Genomic DNA, 16029 nt, shown 5'->3' on the forward strand with positions numbered 1-16029 from the left:
GGGGAGAACCTCATAAATAGAATGAAGTGCATAGAGTGAAAAAGGCATTCAAAGCACATCAGTGAGAAGTGCACTGATGTGAAGTTTGCAGAGACCACAATGATGTGAAATTTGTAGAGTGACAATAAAAAAAAGTTCATTTTTCTTTGTCTTTTTTTGTCTTTGTCTTTTTCACTCCTAATTGGAAGTGCTCAAAGCCAGGCTGGATGGGGCTTTGGACAGCCTGGTCTAATGGAAGTTGTCCCTGCCCATGGCAGGGGTTGTGGAATGAGATGATATTTAAGGTCCCTTCCACTCCAAAGCTTTCTGTGATATTCCATGACTAACCTGTGCCAAGAAAAAAGTTCCTACTGACTCATTGTCATGTTCTCTGCACCTCTCACACCTACTCATACACCAGATACTTAAAGAGCAAATATGATCACACAAATTTACCTTGAATTTTTCCTGTTAGAGCTGGTAACATCAGTGGTTGCCTGAAACCAGCCTCTGACCTGCTGGATTAACTTCATATTTGGGACTCCTCTATAATGTCAGATAATGCTTCACATCTGGGACTCCTCTATAATCCTCAGAGAGTGTCTGGTGAGATGCCTGCTCAGGAGAAAGGGAGAACAAGGGACAACCAAGAGAAGAACATGAAAACGTAAGCCACAAGATTTTGTAAAATGTAAGCTGTGAGCAGGAGAGATTTTCTTCATTCTCCACGTGTGGATTAAACAAACACAAACATGTTCTCTCCACTGGTTATTTAGAGAAACTGTAGCACACAGAGACAGCCTGAAGAGTGGGAAGCTCAGTCTGTGAGGCTAAAAAAACCCCAGAGAACTCAAAGCACCAGTGCCAGGTGCTCACAGAGCAACCCTTGGAAGGTCAGGGCCATGCTCTGGCCAAAGAACCTGTCAGTGTCTCCCTGTCCTTTTTCTCGCTGGAATCATGCACATTTCATTCTGGTCAGTGCCAAGAGTTTCCCTCTGAGCTTTTCCTTAGGATCAGCATCATGCAGGGAGAGCTGGTACAGCCCCACCTGCCAGCTGGACACTCCTCCTCTTCCTCCATATCCACCTCCATCCCCACCTCTTCACAGCTCTCAACAGTGAAATGAAAGAGCTCCCAGAGAGTTTTTCTTGTAGGACTGAATTGGGGATGATTTCTATGACATTAATTGCATTATTAAATATGCATGGTCTAAGCCACATTTAATAACATACTTGTTCCCGTTCATCTCCCACTATCAGCTCAACTCTCAAAATATTTAAACTCTAGCTGTGAGCTTGGTATGGGCTAAACAGTAATTAGAAAGTTTAATAAGCACCCAGGGAAGCTTCCTGAGCTGTTCTGCCTTTCCTTATTCAGGTCAAACAAAATCTGTTGTTCTGTCTTCTAAAAGGAGTTTAATATTCCCTAAAACTCAGTGAACTGTTGGGAAGACTGAAGTGTGTTAAAATGCTAGCTGTATTGAGGAGGAAAAAACACTTTCCAAAGCTCACCCTTTTTTGTTTGTTTTTCTTTTTGTGGTTTTTTGTGGGGTTTTTTTTGTTGTTGTTGTTTTTTGGGGTTTTTATTGTTTGTTTGGTTTTTGGGTTTTTTTTTTTTTTTGTTCTGAAGAGGCTTTGTGAAGCATTAAAGAGTTTAGAGAAGTCTTTTTACAAAAGCCACATTTAAAAACATGGTAGAAAAAAGGACTCTAGGAGATAGAGCTTGCAGCTGTGCATCCCCAGTGGAGTAACGCTCACATGGGGGTGATGCAGAGTTCTGAGCTGCATTTCCCTCAGACTCAGTACCTGACATCCTTCACAGGACAGAATTACACCAAGGGAGGACATTTAGAAGATCTATACATCCACTCTTTGGCATCTTGTTGAACTTTACAGAAAACCAACCATTCAAACCTCACCAAACCCCAATGAATAAATATTTCAATGTTTCAATTTAATGAAACAGTCTTGCACTAGAGCAAACAAGAAAATTACCACTTATACACACAGACTTTAGCATTTGTTTGCTGTAGATAAACTGCAGTGGAGCTGAGGGATTCCCTAAACCATCTTTTTGGGTGTCAGGAAAGCATAACCTTGCAGAGGGGAGCAAGGACATCACCTGGATTGTGAGAATAACACCAGGGAAAAGAACCCACACTGCAAAGAGAGAGAAGGCATCTCAGAAGAGGACAAAACAGCTGTAAAAATCTACTTCTCCCACTTTCATAGCAGGCAGGAGCTGAAGGCCTGTTTTACCACATTTAGGAGATCCTTAAACAAGGACATTTGGAGCATCAGTGAAAACAGAGCACTTGAGAGAGAATCAGGTTAGTGGAGGTTCAGGTAATATTCACACTGAAAACTGCTACAAAGTTGTTAATTGCAGGTTGTAACATATTCATACATATGTCTCTTCATTTAGATCCATCACTGTAAATGTGGATGTAGCTACAGGCAAGTAAGTGAAGGAAATTTGAAACAGTAACATCAGATTTTTAGAAGTAAATATTTCAAGGAAATAGTATATTTTTGTGTGTATGTATCTGTATCATGCTTTGAGGGTGAAGCTATTGCAGCAGCTCAAAGCAGAATTCATCTGGAAAATGCTGGAGGGAAGTCTTAGACTGGAAGTACTGGTTTTCCTCATCCTCCTTAGCTCCTGTCATTTGTCTGCATAATTTCATCTTAAGTTATCTTAAAAGTATTAATGTGCCCATTATATCTTCTATCTCCATTTAAATAGCTGAAATTCCAAGCAATAGTCATATTTTAAAAAGTTACTACTTACTTCCCTGAATAAATAAGGAAAGCAGTAGATCTTCAGCAACTGCTCAGTGTCAAATTCCTCCTGCCACATGTCATTCCTCAGCACTAAAGGAAAAATCCAGTAAATCTCCATTAAATGCTGCTGCCCTTGAGCCATCACAACGTTGTCTCAGGCTGTATTTTGGGATAAAGCAGGAGGGAAATTTGCTGCTTTCACTGCACTCCGGTGCATTGAATGTAATCACTTAAATCATAGTGATGATCCCCACCACTGCTTCAGAAGATCAATCCAGTTTTGTGTTTGCTATATTTTGGGGGAGAGAGAAGCTTCAAGGCTTGCATAAAATGTCAGAAACTCAAGAAAAACTTTTTTCTGTGTGACTCTTAGCCTGGAAGAAGATATTTCTTTCCATTTCATATGCCATAATTACCCTAGGTCTTCTCATGACCATACATGGATAGTTCCTGCATTTCTGTCTGGACACCATCACCTTAACTTTCTACTAAACTAGGTACTAGGATAATTCAGCATGAAAGAGGTCAGAAAAATCCAAATCAGAAATGTCAAAACTGTCATTTTGAACACATTCCTGAGCCAACCTAGTAAAGCATGTTGGGAAAAAAAATAAGGTGCTTTGCATGGCAAGGTGTTTGCAAATTTCTGAAGTCATCCTATTTTGGTACTCAAGAGTGAGGTTTTGGCACTCTCTACAAGCTGCCTTACTGGGGACATATCTGCATTATTTTTGAAAGAATGAAAAGAATGAAGAACGAGAAGCTTTTGGGGTTTGGAATTTCCCAATTCATGGAACTGTTTAAAAGTCCTTGGCTTCCAGTCAACTCCTGCTTTTGTGATCAAACCAAGAAAGTGAAATTTAAAAAGTGAATCTATTTCTTATGCAAACTTAATATCAACAACAACAATAAATTAAAAATTAACTTCAAGTTAAAAATAACTTTTGCTGTGAAACACTGATCGACTCTACTGAGCTTTCAGGAAGAATATTTTGTGGTTTGCTCTGTCCCCATCAATAATATATCAGCAATTCTAGAGCCTGGTAGGAAACATTTCTGGCAGCCAATAAATTTCTTCAAGACTACAAAATTCCCCCTTTAAGTGTTGGGACAGATCCCTTTTGCAACCTGTTTTTTACCATGATAAAGAGCAAGGCAGGGAGAACCCCCTGGGAATGGGCTCCTAGCAGGGCCATCAGGGTGAGGAGCACTCAGCATGGGGTTCTTCCCTCCCTTCCCCACCTCTTTCAAGCCCACATGTCACAAGGCAGAGGTCTGAGGCCTGATGAAATAAAATCATCTGGATGACTCAAGCAGGATGACCTGGCTGTACTCCCATTGAGTTACTCAAATAATGCAGCTCTGAGATCTCCTCTGGAGAATGAATCCCACATGTAGGAGCAGGCAGCCATTCAGATGTGGAAAAGGAAACACAGAGGTAGGCATTCTCCCTGAAAAACTGCCTCCCAAACTAAGCCCTTCATTTGTGGCATCACCCACAGCCTTCCCCTCGTATCTAAAGGGCACATCTTTTAATAATGCTATTTGGGAAGGTACAGATAGCATATTTTTAATGCCTATGCCAAAAAGTAGATGTGTTTTCTTAACAAGTGCTTCCTCATGCTGTAACCACAAAGACCAACTTGTCTTCTAAGCCACTTTGAGCCAGGGAGAGCCCCCACACAAGTTACATCAAGGCCCAGGTAATCTTTTAAAATATAACTAAAAGAAGCAAGGTAAATAGCATCGCATTAGACCTTGGAAAATGTGAGGCACTTCTGCTTTATATGCTAATTTCCCCACTGAAGATAATAAAACATAGAATTAACAGTTTAAATGCATTCTTAACCAATATATTACTCAATTTGTTTAAAAGTTGCATTTCTTTTATGTATCCTGATAACAAATTTTAAGGAGAAATCCATGGATATTTCTGGTGTTAAGAAAGGAGAAACCCTTGTCCTTTCTATACATCTAAGAGTCATAATATTCCCAATGTGACCAACTTTATTTAAAACAAAACCGACCAACCAAACAAAAACACAAGCAAAACCCCACAGATCACAAATGGGGCACAGCATTAAAAAAATTTGTACTGCAAAAAACATCCTGGAAAACTCAACCCCACTATTCCAAGAATCTAATGAAAATCAACAAATGACAACTGCAATCAAGAAGAGAGAGGAAGAATATACACTAACAGGATGTTATAAAACATTATTTTACTTGGCTTAAATGAAACTTACCTTGTAGTTCACAATCTGTAGCACTGACATTTGGTACCCTGAGAAAAGTTAACAAGGTGGCTTTGATAAAACTGGAGACCTTGTGTAATCCCCTCTTTTTCATTAAATAATGGATGTTATTGCATTAAACAGATAAAATTTGATTCCCAGCTCTAGGCACCAAGGTCTATGAAACCACAGAGATCCATATTACCCATGGCATTCTTAACTACCTCATACCATCATTTCCTGCTCTGCTCTGAATTTTAAAGAGCTTACAGACTGCCTAAAGACTTTTTTTAGCTTTTACATGCATTAGTGTCATCTTCAAGTTTTTTTAACCAAAGATAGTCATTATCATCCATTTTTGCTTGGCTCCTTACCCACTTGGCATTTTCCAATAACACATTTTATCACAGTCCTGCCACTGTGTTTATCACATCACTAGGATGTACTACTTCAAAATTAAAGAGAGCAGTTATTAACCAAGCTATGATTATAAGAAGAGCTCCTGGCATTTATTTAGTTCCTTTAGATCCTGAAACTCACCTAAGTAATGTGAGCAGTAAAGCACGTTAAACTGCATCCTCTGGAGCACAGTGTTGGTATGAGTTGTGGTAGTGCAATGCCAAACATGTTAGAGAATGCCCATTTTGTTAGAGAATGCCAATTTAACGCCTATCAGGTCCCAAAATAAATCCTCATATTAATTTGCCAGTTTCAATGCTACCTGTCACCATCATATTTTCTGAAAAATCCCCTTGCCCAGGATTCTTCTCCTGGGAAGCTGAGAAGCCTCAGAGAAAAAGGAAAACAATAATTATCTCATTTGCTTCTCCTGTGTTTTGCTGCTCTGGAATATGTTTGGAGATTGTTTATCCAACAGGTAGATGTTTCATTGGATTCATGTGAATTGTTTTCACTTAATGACCAATCATGGTCAGGCTGTATCCACACTCTGGAAGGAGTCATGAGTTTTTCATTACTATCTTGTAGCCTTCTGTCTGTATCCTGTATTTTTTAGTACAGTTTAGTATAGAATTCTTTAATATAATATAGAACATAAAATAATAAATTAGCCTTCTAAGAACACGGAGTCAAGATTCATTCCTTCCTCCTCTATCCGTGGACCCCAAAAATACCACAGCTACCTATCCCTGTTGATCCATTTTCACTTAAGTTTTCTCTGGGGGGAGAAAATAATTTGTTATTAAGAGAAGCTATGGCCAAAGACCGAGTTTTTCTAAAATTATTTCAAACAGTCTTGAATTTTTTGAAGTTCAAGCTTACCTGACATACTGGGAAGCACACCAGGAAGACACAGTCCTCCTTTGACCACATTGCACTCATTTTTTTGTACCAGTTTCACTGCACAGACAACTCAACTTTGTCCCTCATTCTGCACCTTACAAAGCAGCCAGTTTTCATCAATTCATGCTAAATTAACATCCCTTTTTTGTATCCTGCAGCTTAAAACTCATTGTTCCTCTCACAGTAAGACACACACAACCTGCAATCTACTAAAAGCAAACTCCTACATGAAAACCTCCAGCACAACTCTCTACCATCAACACATTCCTATAAGGATTTTATACTGTTCCTAAGATTCCCACCCAAAAAAACATCTGGAAACAAAGATCCACTGTTGCAATTACAGCCAAAACTCCCCAGTGATCCCTGCAAAGTTAAAACCAGGACTGCACTGTGATTTTTGTTGGTATGTGTTAATGCAGAGCTGGGTTTGAAAGTTCCTAAGGGTACACTTTACAATTTCACGTGGCATTTGCTGGAAAAACAGTATTTGCACTCAGAGAAGGGCACATAGAGAACCTTGTTTGAAAGAGCCAGAAGAAAGTTGCCCTTCATTGCTCTGGAGCAGAGGGGAATCAGGGAGATCTGTATTCTCTAGGGAACAGCTCCTGCTCCATGCAGAGTATCTGCTTGCATTACTAACCTGAAGACACCTGCCCTAAGCACAGATTTGGCCTGGAAAAGGTACAAGAACTATTTTTTTTTCAAATGCAAATTCAGCATAGTCAGTAATTCAGTCACAAAAGTAAGCAGCAGCATGAATTTAGAGCAAAACCTTCAGCTGACCCTGTTAAGGTGGCCCAGCTCTGGTGCTCACACACAGATCCTTTGGCACTGAGTACAGCTCTCACCAGGAGTGAGAGTCACAGAACTAAATCATTTTTAAAAAGAAAAATCAAGGCATCACACAGCTGTTAGCCAAACCTGCTGGTTTTTTTTATGAGACTAGAACTGGCATTTATTTCTGGGTAACTTTCAAGAATTCCATTTGCAAGGTTGATCAAATGTAATTTCTCTAGCAGAGGACGCTCATCCCTGCAGACCTTGACTCCTGCTTAAAACACATGGCCCAAACACACCATAAAAAAAGCAAACAAACAGAAATTAAATCAGTATAGTCCATCCCAAGGTAAGACAACAGTTTTTGTGTTATTGCAGCAGGTAAAGCTCAGTTATGCCATATAATTTCATTTTTCCAAACTCCTCTAATTGCTCCTTTTCTTTCCCTGACTACTAGGAGGGCCAGAAATGGAATTTGAGGTCTCACTGCCCCCAGCAGCTGGAGTCCTGTCTTCACCTTTGGGCATATACTTTGGAGGCAATTACAGCTAGAAGTTGATTTTTTTTAATAATTATGGACAGGCACATTATTTTGCCTCTCAGTGTGAAAATGGATGTGAAACAACAGCTGACATGCTAAAAAAACAGTAAACAGGTAACCTAAAGAAAGCCCATGCTTCAGGATGATTCCAGTTTTTAATATCTGGGTTTGAGAGAATTTTTATGGCCTGGGAGTTGATGTAAAGAGCTTGCAGGATCCTGGTCTCAGCCCAACTCTTGCTGCTCATCATTGCACAGTGCTACACAGGGAAATACCTTCAGTGAGGTCACCAAAGCTCACCCCTTTCTCCAGGAATGGTGCAGGTGGTGGCCCACAAGACTGGAGGTCTAGAATGTAAATCCAGAGTAGGAGTTTTCCACACCCCTCTGTTTTATAGGCTTGAAATGCAGAGCAGCAGCCATCAAAAGCCACAGGCAGAACAGTGCTTTTAAAATACTTTTCTTGTAATTGTTAAGACAGCCTGAAAACGTAGAAAATTAGTGTTTCAATGGCTCTGTTATCACTGCAGAGGCATGGAAAATACTTCTCACACTGAATAATCCTCAGCATTCACAGCAATTTGCTGTGAATTTGCACAGGTACAAATCCCTGTGCATGGCTAAATGAAACCCTTCAGAGTGAATGGCTGAATTACCTGTATTTTATGGCAGGTGTGAGGAGGCACAGGTCAACAGCAAAATGTTGGCACAAGCTAGAATACCTCATTAGAGCCAATCTATAATGAAAATATAACATTAATATTTTAGCAAACTGTTGTCTTGGTATTTTTCATACATTCAAGCTGGAAAAGTAATCTTTTTTCCTTTTAAAAGAAAATTATTCATTAAGAGGACTGAACATAGAGGTTCCTAAATTGACACCTGGGAAGCCACTGTCTGAAATACCTATTTCAGGCCATCTGGGAGAACAGCAGTTCAGTTTGTCAACCAGAAAGTGATATTCACCCAGGACAGGTATCCAATTTACTGGTATTACAATGGAATGCTCTCTCATTATCCAATTACACTTCAGAGGAAGGGGTGAGGTTATAGTACTTTGAGCATAATTTAAATTCTGCCTTGCCTTCCTCATGCCTGACTTCCATTGCCTTGCCCTCCATTGCCTTGCCTTGGCCCTGCCCTTCCTCATCCTCACCTTGCCTCTTTCTGTGCCCTCTGCCCTCTTTTCAGCCTCCACTACCTCCTGGCCTCTACTTCCCTCCAGCCTCCCACCACTTTTAGGGCTTCACATTTTTGGCCACATCTTGTTTTCCAGCCTCCCATCCTTTTTAAACTTCCACATCTTTTTTGCCTCTCCCATCCCATTTCCTTTCCCTCCCCTCCACACTTCCAACCCTTTCACTCCTCTGCTCTAATCTGGCCTCCCATCACTTTTAGGGCTCCACTTTTTTCTAGCTACTCCTTGCTTTCCAGCCTCCCACCTCTTTTTGGACTCTCACACCATTTCAGCCTCCACTTCAGCTCCAGCCACCCACAATTTTTCCATTTCCCACAAAATTTGACCTCCACTGTTTCCTGGCCTAAACATTTCCTCAGACCTCTCACCCTCTTTGGCTTTGCACCACAAATCAGCTTCCACTTTTTTATCTCCTAAAGTTTCACTCCAACTTAGCATCCCTTTCCAGACTTCTACCCCTTTTCACCCTCCCATTCCAGTTTAACCTCCCCCACTTGACAGACTCCACTTGTTTTTCTGCCTCTACCCTTTATTCAGCCTTTCTCCCCATTCCAGCCTTTACCTTTTTCTGGCCTCCATCTCCAGTTTCCCCCTTCTTGGCCTCCCCACCTCTTTTTGCCCCTTTCTTCCTCTCTCTCCCCACACTCTCCCTTGGCTTTTCACCTTCCACGTTTTTGGTCAATACTTTGGGGTTTTTTCCTTCCCACATTATTGTGTCCTCCTGTCCTCTCAGCTTCTGCTTTTCTTCCTCTCTTCCAACCTTTCTTGGCTCTTTACCCTTTTCCAGCCTCTGTTTTTTCTTGACTCATTTTTTCTTCTCACTCACCTTTTTTTGTGTGTTTTCCTCTTTTACAGCTTCTACTTTTTTCTCTCCAGTTTTCCTTGTTACCTCACTTCCTTTATGGCCTCCTTCTCATTTTTAGCCTCCACTTTTTTCCCAGCCTTCCTTGTTTACTCCATTTTCACACTTTTTCCCCTCTACCTTCTACACTGACCCTTCAGTCCTTTTTCAGTCTCCCACTCTTTTTTGTCCCTCTATTCCTTTAGGGCCTCATATTAAAGCACCTTTAGGGATTTATATTAAGCCTCCACTCTATTTAATGCTTTCTCCTTATTCCTCCACTCTTTCCACAGCCTCTCAGACTCCATTTCACAAAAAGATTTCTTTAGTGTCCCACAGTACTTTAGCCTCTCCCCAAGTTTCAGCCTCCACTTTTTGCCCTCCAGTCTCCCACACTTCTTTGGCCTCCCATCCCTTTTCAACCTGCACTTTTTCAGGCCTCTTCTTCCCCTCCAGACTCCTACTGCTTTTCAGCCTCTCACAGGAAAAAATGTGCTAAAATCATGGACTGAAATGCAGCTGGAAAACACCAACATTTTTTTCCCCTGATTTTCCTCAAGTAGTGTGTTAAAAACACCCTGTGTTGTATTTTGTGCTGCAAAACAAAGTGTCCACAATGGGTTACCTGGTGTTTAGTATTTAGGTGTCAGACAAAGGGTTCCTCAAACCAAGGGATTTAAGGCTGCCCCATACTTCTAATAAGGCTCAGCTTTCCATTTCCAATCCATAATTCTGCACCAAGACATTTAGGAAATGCACAGTTGCACAGCCTGAAGTATTAAATATCAGCTGTTAAGGTTGTTTTGTTCAGCTCTGATTTCAGACACAGTCAATTCCAGGGGCAAAGCTAGGGAGGAATACTTCATCCACCCACACAGGCAAGGAAAAGCCAGATCTTTGTCTCAGCAGCTCCAGCACTTTTAATTTCTTGGCACTCTGGGATGGTGTGAGAAATTTTACATTAAATCAACAACATACCAAGAACTCTTGGGCATTTCAGTTCAAGTTCTCCAACAGATAGGTTAAATTTCCCTCTAAATGATCTTGACAGACCCCCTTGAAAGGGGATGTGAGGCAATGGGAGGAAGCAAATGTTCTGGTGGTCATCAGGCAGTGGCAGGAGGCTTGGCTCGAGCTGCAGGAATGAGGAACAATGAGAGGAAGAAAAGGAGATAAGCAGCCAGGAAACACACAGGGTGCAGGGGAGCAGAAAGCCACAAGGAAACAAGGCAAAAAGCAAACCAGGACCCAGCTTTGAACAGGAGGGGTACCTGTAGCACAAAGAAAGCCCTCAAGAAATGTCAGAGTGAGAGTGCAAGTGGTAAATGTTCCAAGAGGCCAGGGGCAGCTGGAAAAACTGGCAAAGGGCAGCAGAGAGACTATAAACCTCTTGGTGAAGTCCCTGGGGCAATGGAGACTGGTTATCCTGCCACTCAGACAATGTCCCAGAGGGAAATGCTGGGAAAAGCTGGAATTCTGCATGTAAAACCTGGTGACCAGTGTACACTTTCAGATAATCTGGGACCAAAAGAAAAAGGTGGTGCAGGTTTTCCTACCTCAGCAAAGCAAAGAGAGGGCCAGAAGGAACCACACCACCTGGGACAGAAACAGGTCCACATGGAGGACAAAGCAAATCACTTTTCCAAATGGATCATATAGGATGAAGTGGTGAAAATCTTCTGACCTATTTCAAACCCTAGACAACTGCATGGGAAGGTCAGATTTGCAATGTTCAGCACTCAAAATTCAGCAAGTCCTAATATTAGATCTGCTGATGACACATGCATTCAGCTCCCCTAGTCACCTGTGGCAGTCTGATGCTGCCTGTAGTCCTACAGTAACATAGCTGTATTTTCAGATATATATATATATATATATATATATTTTCAGCATTTTCACAGTGCACTGCCTGGCAAAGGGGCACAAGAGCAGGGTCACAAGTCATTTCCTTCTGCTGCTCTCGTCCTGAAACTCCTTTTCTATTCCTCCCTCATCTCCCTTCATTATCACTTGTCAAACCTCCCAAGCCCTGAGGTAGGTGAGGGGCATTTTGGCTGGCCCAGAGCACCCTACAGGCCAGAGGAGGTTTAATTCAGAGCCTGTAATCTCTCCTGCATGACAAAGCTTATCTGGGCTCTGTGTAGGCATTTAAGCTGCTCTGTGAAGGAAGCAGTGACCTGGTTTGCCATCCCCAACCTGGACTGCAGCAGTGGGCTCAGTCAGGGCTGATGTGGAGTCTTTGCCATGGGTTTCACAGCATAACTTAGGCTCATTTGTATAAAAAAAAAAAAAAAATTACTGAGGGAGTAGTGCAGCCTCAGGATTTCCTGTCCTCATCTGCCCTACTTTGTAACCAGAGAGAAGCTGCCCACCAAAACAGCTGCTGCTTGCTCCTAAGGTGGCTTCAGCTAATTCTGCATCTACACACATTTCTCCTAAAAAATGGAGGAGTAGCAAATGTTCAGGAAACCTTGGGTGAGGCAGCTCCAGGTTTGGAACACAGGCAGATGCTTTCCAGAGGAAAAGCAAGGGATGAACCAGGCACTAAATAACCCAGAGCTCAGGATGGGGAACTGCAATTCCCAGTGTGGCAAGTCAGAGAGGCAGCCAAATACATCTCACTCAACAATCCTACAGGGAAAAAAGCTGTGCTTTCCCCTTCTCTTCCCACAGAACACAGAGAAAAAGAACATTTGGACTAAGAGGCTCGAGCCCAAGCACTTTTACAGCTGACCCCTGTGCTAGTGGTGCTGTCAGTGACACTGAACCAGATTTCTGGCCATGCTGTGTTTTGGTGTCTCCCTCCCTAGTGCTGTGGCACAGCAACCATTCAGAAATGCATCTGAATGTTTACCCTAAAGAAAGGGCAACTGGACTATCACAAAAAAGAAAACCCTGATGCCAGTTTAGTCCTGATGGACTGAACTGTGCTCTTCTCACTGGCTCTTTTCTCTGTGCTCTTCTCTACATGTGCAACTTGTCCTCACCCTATAGACTCTGATAATTATTGGCTTCAGTGGCAGGAAATATACTCCAAAATGACAATTCCCAGGCTGAAATCAAGCTCTGTTATTTTCATGCCACTGCTAACAAGTCCAGAGCAGATTTATTAAAAGCATGAGTGACCCCCCTGCCAGAAATTAAGGACTTTTCTGGTGAATAAGCAACTTTGGTGTTTATTCCTCCTGCCTCCTCATCTGCTGAGCTGCACCAGAGAAGCAACTTGTCAGGCTAATTATTCACAGAGATTTTAACTGCATATTTTCTCCCTGGACTAATCTAACCCAGATATGGGAAAGGCATGGTTTTAATCAACCCTCCTATACATCCCATGATACTTGGTCACATGTGCATGTGTAGGTATGTGCATTATGTGCATCACCCAGTAAAATAACCACATTGTACACCAGTAACAAGCTGCCTATCACATGCTGTTCTGTTTGCCCTCTTTCTATAGTGCTGCCTCCAAACAGACCAGTTCTGAAATGAAATAAGGAAATAATCTGAATGACTTCAGAGCACTTTTTTCACAGCTATGATTTTTTTTACAAAAATAACAGACTGACCATGACCCTCAAATAGTTTCACTGCAGGTGAAAAGGCAAGAGTAAAAGCTATATACTGTCTCAATAGTGTTCAATAAGATCTTAGGAAACAGAGTGAAATCAGCCTTCCTTCCAGCACATGGAAATCCATTTAAAAGGGACACTCCATCAGAGCCCACAATAGAAGCCTCAGTGCAGCCAGGGCTCTAAAGCAATTCAAGGTATTTTTTTCCTGAGACAAGTGACAGAGCTGGGCTCCAGGGAGGGCAGAGCCCTGCACAGACTGCAGAATCACTTACCAGCATTGCTCTGAGCAGCACAGGATATGAGAAACAGCTGCTTCTTGTCCCTGGTGACACTTCAGGCCAGCTGCTGTTCTCTCTGCAGGGACAGAGGTGGGTTTGCTCCCAGACTGCACACCTCGCCTTTTTTTTAACACAGCATTATTTTTTCTCTGGCTTTATCTATGGGGATTGAAAGATGAAGTAGGAGTATCTTACTCTAAGAGAGGAATGAAGTAGATGCTGGATGGGAAGCAGGACTTTTAGAAATTAATTGAATAAAACACTGCCTGTTAGCATAGACTGACGCAGTTTGAGTGCAGGGTTTGGGAATATAAGGCAAAGCTCCACCCAAATTAGGGAAGATGAAAAAAGCACCACATTTTCACACCACAGTCTCTGGTTCTAAACTGCATGGGATGTTCAGGTGGAAAGAATGACAGGGATGTGTCTTTACAAACAAGCTATGGGCCTGTTGGTAGATAAAGGCAGACAGTGATAGGTGAAAGAAGCAATGGGAGGGACCATAAATTCCAGAGGAATTGCACTAACTGACTCAGACTGTCACTCAAGGCTGTGCTAAATTCCTGGACTTAGAGAAAAAGAACAGAGATACAAAGAAAAGGCAGGTCTGCATTAGGTGATTTGAGAAGTCTGCACCTCTCAAGTACCTCAGCCAATGGGGAAAGAGAGAGGGAAATGTGGCCAGGAAATTGGGATAAGGAGGAGGCTGCATCCTCCAGCAATTCAAGAGACCCCTTGGGAAATACCCCACAGCCTCTCCCTTTGTCCTTACAGGACTCCTCTGTCTCCTTTTTGGACTTAAACCTCTGACATCATGGATTAATTTTCCTGACACAGGGAATCTCAAACACAGGCCTAATTAGGCAAGATGTAAAATAACAAACTTTGCTCTCTTCCAAAGGCTTTGAGAGTGAGGACAGTAGTAAACATGATTAACCCAGAAGTTTGGTTTTCCTGGCTTTTTGTGCAGCAGAATTTGCTTCTCACATTAAGTGATATTCACTGAGTGCTTAAAAAAATCCAAAGCCCAAGAATTAAATAGGATTGACAATATGCTTCACATGATTTGCTGATTGAGTGATGGTGCTCACCTTGCTGTACTTACTGTGACCACCACAGGCAGAGCTGAAGCATGCCTGGAAAACACAGGAACCAGGCAATGGTGTGGATGAGAATGGAAGCACCAAGCTACAATCTCCAAAATGCATCACAGTGATGTTTCCAAATGGGAACAGCTATGTTGCTGCTTAAGTAATTTTTATTCTTGTAACTCAGCATCCTCTTTGAAAGTCCTGCAGTGCCTTGGATGCAGCAGGAGCTGATGTGTGCCTGGTGTGGGGCTGCACTCAGGGCTCTGCCACCTTGTGCTGTGCCCAGGTGTCGTGGAGAAGAGTCTTCCCACTCTCCCCATGGGCCAGAGGGCTGGGAGCAGGAGGGAGGAACGCCCAGGGGTTAGGGTGGAGGAGAGCCTGGGTGCAGGATGTAGGAGAAACTGGGAATCAGGAGGGAGGAGAGCCTGGAGCAGCTCACCACACTGGGGTAAAGTGGCCACTGGGAGGGCACTGGGAGCAGGGCCAGAGCTGGACCCACAGCTCAGCCAGGCATGTGGCCCTGCAGAAACTGCAAAGTTCTGAAATCTCTCTGCTTTGGGGTTTTTCCCTCCCTTGTTGTACCTGTGTGATGGATCATGGAGGCTCCTCCATCAGGCAAACACTGCGGTCCAAACTCCACTTCCTTTGCAGCTGAGCAACATGACTGTGCACAAACCAATCCTGACTTTGTGTTTACATAAGTTAATAAAACTGGAGGAACAAAAACCATTACAAATTGAAGCAAAGTCACATCCCAAGTGGATGTCTCTGAAAAGACTGTGCTGAGGGCTGTGTGCTTCTACAGAAGAATGTGCTATATAGTGTATTTTTGACAGTTTAATGTAGGATCACATCAAAAATGGGCATAAAAAGGGCAGAAGAGGACTTCCAGGGGAAGAAACAAGAAAATAATGTACAACTATGTCAAATGACTAAGACCATAATTAAAATAAAATCACTTTAAAACACCAGTGGAGTAGTCTAGCTTGTCACAAAGCCCTCAAAGATGTGGTAAAGCAGTAAGTGCAGCTTTAGAGCAACAGAGCATTTCAGTGTGCTCCAGACCACAAAACACGTGTGAGAGATACTGCTCAAAGCTTTTGAAATAATTGATATTGAAATATCAATATTATAAAATATTGATATTGTGCCATCTGTGTCTCATTGGTCTCTGGATTGATCATTTTACACTCAGCACAAGTGAGTCTGGGGGGTGCTGCAGAGGTTCAGTCACTGAAATCACTGTGATGGGGTAAAAGCAGTGCCAGAGTTCGTAAAAGGCTCCTCAGTTAATTAAGGGATTGTGAAAAATGCCTCTTGCCTCTTCCAAGGAGCCCATCATGCCACCCTCATTTTTCATGTGCTAATGAAAAATGCCTAATTCCTCTGGAAAAATACCAATCTGGTGGCTTCCAGTTAGGGAAATATTTT

This window comes from Agelaius phoeniceus, chromosome 7 (genome assembly GCF_051311805.1).
Source record: "Agelaius phoeniceus isolate bAgePho1 chromosome 7, bAgePho1.hap1, whole genome shotgun sequence".
NCBI lineage: Eukaryota > Metazoa > Chordata > Aves > Passeriformes > Icteridae > Agelaius > Agelaius phoeniceus.